Source organism: Vulpes vulpes, chromosome 5, assembly GCF_048418805.1.
Source record: "Vulpes vulpes isolate BD-2025 chromosome 5, VulVul3, whole genome shotgun sequence".
Lineage (NCBI taxonomy): Eukaryota > Metazoa > Chordata > Mammalia > Carnivora > Canidae > Vulpes > Vulpes vulpes.
In genome coordinates this window covers 18,825,994-18,834,028 of record NC_132784.1, presented here as the reverse complement: position 1 = coordinate 18,834,028, position 8,035 = coordinate 18,825,994, and positions in this window count along the sequence as shown.

Sequence of the window (8,035 nt, the reverse complement as noted above, 5' to 3'; positions counted from 1 at the left end):
AACTGATGTGGCACAAGCACTGACCCATCAGAGCAGACACCTAGCAATGAACATGGACCCTGCATGGGTAGTCTGTATGGGTGTAAGCCAGCTAAGCAGTACCACTAACATGCACTGGGATCACAGCCCTGTGTTAGGCAGTGGATTAGAGGGCAAAGAGAGTTCTAAAAAACAAAACATTGTCTTTCCTCGAGGTATTTATTATTTGGTCTTCTTTTAAAGATTTATATATTTATTTTAGAGAGAAAAGGAGAGAGAGTCTCAAGCAGGCTCTGCATTGAGCACAGAGCCCAACATGGGGCTCCATCTGACAATCCCAAGACCATGACCTGAGCCAAAATCAAGAGCCCCCACGCTTAAAGGACTGAGCCACCCAGGTGCCTCTTATTTGTTTTTTTAAAGAATGAAACTAGCATATGTGAAATGATACCAAGTGATAGAAGACAATAAGATTAACTATTCATAGCTTGGAATTTTCCTCAATAATAGTAAGAACTAAACTTTCACAACAACTCTATGAAATTATTGGTACTATTATTATCTCCACTTTACATATGTGGAGACAAAGAATCATTAAGGACTTCTTCCTCCAGCTTTGTATATGTAATACAGAAAAAGAAAGGAGACACTTACTGCCTGCAGTGTTTCAGGTATGGTTCCAGGCAAGATAGATCATGCATACAGATGACCACACTTTAGAAACATGGATTTAGTAGCCATATGTGCAGGACAAGTAGGAGGGAGAAAAAGCTGCATTCAAGGACACTGATTAGGAGTTTATAAGAATCTAGGTTAAAGACTGCAGGAAAAGAGACTAGGGTGATGGTAGTAAACTAGCTTCAGTTAACTAGCAAATTCAGGGGAGCAAAATCCAGGGTATGTTTTGAAGGAAAAGAGAATAGGGATGTTAGGGGTAGCAGGGACCTCTGGAAGAAGGGGCCCCAAACCTCAACCACAGGCTAGAGATGGCAGTTGTGTAACAAGGCCTTCAAGACAAGCAGATGAAGAAAGGAAAGAAGTGATGTAAGAGGCACTTGGGAAAGAACCTTAGCCACTGATTTATGTGGGGGATATGAGACAAAGGAGTAAAACAGCGATGAAGGTTTCAAATTTCAGAAGTTTGTTGTAATAAATAGCTCTCAAGTGGACTCAAAGAGTTAACTTAGCAACTTAAAGTGCCTAACTCATCCCAAAGTAGTTTACTGCCAGAAAGTCTGGACCAATAAATAAATATTAAATTACTTTACATTATGTAAAACAGTGCTGGGCACATAGTAGAAGCTAATGGAATATTTATTGATTGACTGCTTAAATAAATTGAAAACCAAGATATGTGTAAATCCTAAGCTTTTCTTCAAATCAATGTGTTTTCAAGTTTCTGCCCTTCGGATGACCTGGAGGCGCCCAAGGCACAGGGGTGCAATAGAAGGGGCCAGGGATTTAGGTTCTGTCTCTAGCTTGGAGGTTCAGAGGTTCAGAGGTTCATTTTGAGCCTCTGCACTTGGGTGTCCTTGCCTGTTAAATGCTGAGATCAGATCAAATAATCTAAAGTATGAAAATCCATATCTCACAAATATATATCCACCTAAAGCATTGGAAAAAAAATAAATGAAGCATTTTGCACTGAGCAGAGCCTGACCATTTTCTTCAAACGCAATGGAAATGCATCTCACTGAATAGTAAAGAAGATAATCATGGTATTTCTAGGCTTTTCTCCTAGCAATCCTGGCGATTTTCACAAGTACAAAGGGACTTTCCCATCAGTTTTGATTCCCATGATTTCACACTCATGGAAATTTCCTCAGAGAAGCAGTTTCTTTGGCAACTTCATGCTCACGATCATCTTAGTATCAATGGGAGCTACGCAGACATGTCAGCAGGGGAATAGGCCTCTTCTGGGCAGTGGGAAAAAGGAGCTGTCTCCTTTTATTACCAAAAATAAATACAGAAGACACAAAAGATTTTTACTATACTTGTCACATATGGTGAAGTGAGTGGAAGATGAAACTAAAATCTCCTCCGTAAAACAAAAGGCTTTGTATGTGTTTCAAAGGCATTTTATGTTGCATAACATGGAATTAGCTCTAGCTCCAGCCCTTTGAGTTTTGTGTATACTGTATATAATAAATATATTGTCTAAAATGAAAGTATATTGAATTCGTATACTTACCCTCCTCAGAAAATAGAACACCACTATAAAAAAGCTGAAAGGAAACATTTGGAGAGAGCTTGTCTATAAACAATAAATGCCTTAAATAGTAAACAGTTCCAGCAAGTTGCACCATTGGTCAAACTCAGCATGCTTTGGCTTAGTATTTGCTCTTTTTCTAAAATCTATAGACTTAGCTTTGATTCATTACTCTCTACTTAGTCCCATGCTCTTCAGAGCATGCTCTATGGATCAGCTGCAAGAGCATCACCTGAGAGTACACATGCAGAATTGTGAACCCCACACAGACCTACTGTGCCAGAATCTGCATTTTAACAATACCCCAGGTGATTTTTATGCACATTACCATTTGAAAAGCACTGCGCTAGTCTATAACTTCCATCCGGTAGACATAATGTTTCAAAGTGGCTTGAATATTTTGAATGGCAGTTTTCCTTCCTGGGAAAAAAAAACTCTGTCAAAAATGGGACTGGACCCTAACCAGTGACAGGAAATAATAAATTATAGCATGGTATCATTTGTATATGAAAATGTCAGCAGAGATCAACTATCAGTGAGAGTAATTTTGGGGCTCCTCTATCCACACTCTCTTGACACAGCCTTCCTGTGACCAAACACGCACTTTTGAAAGATGACTGGGGTTAAGAGTGCAATCTGGCCACAGAAAGGAGAAAAGCTCGCTGACCCATGCTGGCCTCTGACCTTGACCTCATTAGCTAACCAAATGAGCTAACCAGCCATGGACATCAGAGAGCATTATATGTTGATTAAGCCAAAGCACAAAAAAAAAAGCAGCAAAAGATCAGTTATTGAGATGTTTCTACCTTGATCACCCATATTTATTAACATAATATGAGAAGCACATATATAAAAGGGAAATCTAATTAGTCTTTGGAAATATACAAATATACAAAGTTTCTTATCTTTCATAGCTCTCTACTTTCCCTTCAAAGCACTTAAGATAACTATAATTATTAATTTATTTTTATGTTTAGTCTCTTATAGTAATTTTACCACTAAATTCCCCAAGGGCAGAGACCTTCTTCCTTTGGTTCACCCAACATTTGGCAAGATCCCTGGCACCCACTTCAAGGTTCAAGAAACATTTGTTGAATGACTAAGTGAATGAATAGTGAATGTGAATCATCTTTCTAAAACCAAGCCTATCTCAACTACCGTATAACATTCAATAAATACTCAATACTCTATTATGCTAAGGATCAGATATTCAAAATTTTCCTTCACTGTTAGAACCTTACATTTTGGTGGAAAAGATAGATTTATAATAACATTAATAGCTAACATTTCAGTCAGTCTTCTAAGCATGTTATACATGCTAATGCATTTATCCCAACAACTCTAGGAAGTAGATGTTACAATTATCTCCATTCTGTAGATGTGAAAACTGAGGTTCAGAGAGTAACTTGATGAAGGTCACACATCTAGTACAAGGTGCACCTGTAAGTGAACACAGGCAGTTTAGCTCTTAGCCACATTCCTAATAAGCCATTTGGAAACCCACCTTTTACTAAGCCATGAGAAGGAATCACAGAATCTAAGGAAGCAGAGGAGGGCCAACTAGTTTTGAACCCAGCCTGTGTTCTTCAGACAAGCTCTTTCATGCTTTTCTTTTTATGAGAGCAAGCATTTGCTGCCTGCTAAAGGATTTCCTGGGAAGGTCTCTGTGGTGGATGCAGGGTGCAGCTCAGTGCTCCTGTGGGGATGGAGTCAGCCCGGAATCAGGCTCATCTTCCCTCGGCTTGCTCTTTTTGGCCTTGGTAGCGACAGTCCCATAAAAAAATATATTAACCCTCACTGTGAACATGAAGGAATCAAGTGGTGGCTTCAGTGGTTTAATTAATTCAGAAGAAGTGTGAAGGGGCGATCAATGACATCCAGATTCAGAACTCAGGTCACAACAGGATAGACACTCACTCACCCAGGGACAATACATGTAACTGTTGTCACTCTTGATCACCTTTCCACCTTCATTCTCCCTTTCTTTCCACTCTGGGGAAGGACCTATCTTCTCCAGTCTTGACATAAAATTAGGGTCTTTCAAGTGGAATTACTTCCTTTAATTCCTGATAGGTTATGAGTGTGACCTCAGGTTCTGCTTCATGTGTTTCGAGCTGAGATACCATCACAACTCATATTTCCCTTCCAGGGCTTCACAAATTACTCTGTTATGTGGGTTACATAAAAATATAACTCTCAGTTCCTCGAAGTAGTTCAACAGAACTTAGGATTTAGGGGAAATTATGCACTTTGGCGCGATTTTTAAATAACTTCTTAGACCACTTAAAATCCTAAAAGAGAGAATGCCATTTAATTCAAGTCTTCTGTGAGGCAGCTATCTATAATTAGTTCCTTGGTCACTGACTCGATAAAACAGGGACCTTTTTTTAAGGGATAAGTCATAAGAAGTAAAAGAAACCTTCTACTACATTAAAGTTACCTGGTATAGTCTTGGTACACTTGGCCTCTTTCTACTTTCTGTCTCCCCTTTTGGATAATTATACTTTTACATGTTTACTTTTGTTTCTCTTTTCTTATTTCTTTTATACTTAAAAGGTATCTGAGTTTTTATTTAAAAGAAAATCTCTTCTAATAGCGATTCCACTTACTCCATGGGATTTGGTTGCATTCCTTCTTCCCTTCTTCCTTACCACCCCTCCCAAATTCTTTCCTTTCTCTACTTCTCCTTATTTGCATTCTTTTCCCACCACCATAATTTGTCTTGTTTCTCCTCCTCCTGTGTACCTGGATGATTAAAAAAAAAAATCAATAGTATAGGGTGAGAGTATTTTTCTACGTGCCATTACATCTATCTCTATTCGTTCCATTGTCACGGAATTTGGTCATTCCTGGGAAAACACAAACATTGGCTTGTAATTCAGTATTAACAATCTCCATGATCCCCATTGTTTTAAAACATAGCATATCAATTTGTAGCCATATGAAATGGAACGAATGACCACAGTGAAGGCCAGATAGTGGTAAATTCAGCATCCCTCCCTGCAGTGGCCTGAATGAAGGGAGCCAATTAAGTTGGGCACACTGAGTGGGAATGGGCAGGGGATGCAATGGTAGGAAATGTTCTTATTAGAAACCATTCTGTTTCTCTCATTTGCTCTGCATGGCCTATGAGCAGAACTGGAGAGCAGTAAATTCCGTATGAATAACTAACAATTTATCTGTGATTTTCCAGCCATGTCTACTTGTCTGCATACCTGAAATATTATTGTTCTGCTCCTCATTTCAGACAAGAATTACTCTCAGTGTGTCACTGTCTAAGGAACAAAAATTGAATACGAAAACTCAATGAAATTTGGTAGAAACATAAACCATACAATGGTTTATATTGTTTAAACCATTGTTTATACTGTATGTAGCCATACAGTGTTTCGTTATTAACCTCATGCACATAGTATGGCTTAAATACTTTTAATACTTGGGTGTATCCTCCTAAATTTAACTTTTAACTATGCTTACTAATAAGAATAATCCTATGTCGACTATACTTCAATAAAAATAAAAAGTAATAAAAATAAATAATTAAATCTACTTAAAAAAAAAAAAAGAATCTAAAAAACTACCTTAAGTTTTCATTACCTTCCTAACCAACAGTGCTGTCACCATGGTTCAACTCTTCAGCCTACTGAAGGCATAAACAAGAATATCTGGCAATTTTCCTTTCACTGTTAAATACCAACATTATTTACATCCAAAGAAAGTATGGATGAAATAAGTACAGTTGAGTGGATCAAGGTAGTATAGCACTGATATATCAAGTTTTCTGCTAGTAGTATATCTAAGTAATATACCTTATTGGTATAAAATAAAATTGATGATTTCCAAAGCATGCTATAACAAAGAGAAATCAAATTGGAAGTTTGTTTCTTCCAAAGGTCTTCTGCATTGTCACTGTTCAAAACAAGGTCTCTTTCAACAAAATGCCCACATCCGATGAGTGATGTTGAAATGGTAAGTGATTTGTAATTCCTAATAATAACTTTCATTTTGTCAATCCCTTTCTGCCCTTTAGCATCCTTCAAAGCTTTAATGATCCATATAATTAAGTTATAACTTAGAATGAGAACTTATTAGAAATATAACATACAATACCAGAAATAAAGGTTTTGGTTTAAATCAAAGCAATGTAATTTAAAGACAAAAGGCTAAAATTGAAATTGGGGGAACCTGAGCCTGAAACAAGAAGTGCTTCTGATAAAGAAGTGAGCTGAAGATGTGTGAGAGGACAGAGAGCCACACCCCTGAGGCCAAGGTCAAGATTAATTCACTTTCTAACCAAGACAGATGAGAATCATTGCACAGCAGCCCACGGAGATGAGGGCCATGCATCAAGCTTTGATGCCTATGGATCTCAAATGCTACAAATGGCTACTGAAAACTCATCAATTCCATTTCAAAGGGGGCAGTCTTAATGAACAGGGTGCAGGGCTCATGCAATCATGTAGTTCAGACTTGGGGGACTTTCTGTCCAAAGAGTAAACCGTGTCAGATTCCTGCTACAAACAGAACTACAAGAGAAAAGAAAAAATAAAACTGGGTTTCATCATCACAAAGTGTGTTGCTATTTTGTCATCTGGAAAGAAATAACAGCACAACTGTCCAGCTGACACATTTGGATAATGTCCTGCTATCCTTGGAGAAAAAGATTGTCCGATTGAAAAGTGTGGCAAGTTTCAGTCTGGATTCACTACTTTCATATTTTAGAAAAGATACGATACGTGAAGATATGAAGTGAGCATGAGGAGGAGTGTGTGCAAGTGCACGCACCCAACCTGACAGCTAAACATCTACCGAAGATTCTTACTGCTAGACAAAGCAAATTAGCCATGCTGTTCTGGGTGGCCAGAGGACAAAGGAAAGAGCTCACCCTTTCTCCAGCCTACCCTTCATACAGGTGGGGCAGTGTGGGGGGGTGTAGGATATCTTCTAGCTATTACAGTGCAGGAGGCACATTAGAGGTTGATTAGCCTGGTCAGGTCCATTCTAGAATAGCATTTTTTTAAAGATTTTATTTATTTATTCATGAAAGACACAGACAGAGAGAGAGAGGCAGAGACACAGGCAGAGGGAGAAGCAGGCTCCCCGTGGGAAGCCTGATGCGGGACTCAATTCTGGATCCTGGGATCAGGACCTGAGCCAAAGGCAGACGCTCAACTGCTGAGCCACCCAGGCATCCCTATAATAGCATTTTAGTAGAGCACATCTGCCAGAATTTCTAGACTGATGCCTCAATGTCTCCTCCCCAGACAATTGAAGACATCTACCAGAGATCAGAATCTCTTGAAATTGCACATTATCCACAGATCAAAATAACTGGTCATATCATAGCTCTAGCTCATAGCTCATAGCTCCATCTAACAGCTTCCACAATAGCTCAGCTCTGACCCATTATCTGTAATGCCAAGAACTTATATCATCTTGAAATTGTAAAGAAATGGCCAAAATTCAGATTAGACAGAGTGCCCCCTAAGTTTCTCTTTCTACCCCTAAGAGACTTTTATCTTTCTTATATCCTTTGAATCACACTTTTTTATAATTATAATACTCCATAGCTCTACTGCACTTTCAGAAATATGAGGGAGGTTCTCCTAGACATGTTTGCCAAATATGGAGAATCTATACATGGGGGAGTGGGGGGATAACAAAGTACCAACCTCAGTTTTGTTTGGCTCATATTTTTTTTGACTATCTGTTTTTAAGCCATGTGAGGTTACCTTACACTTATGCCCAATGTGAATTGTTGTTTTGCTTTGATAATGACAGTACTATTCACCCACATGGTAAGTAATTACATGATGAGTAATACATTGGACTATGAAGAATTACTGA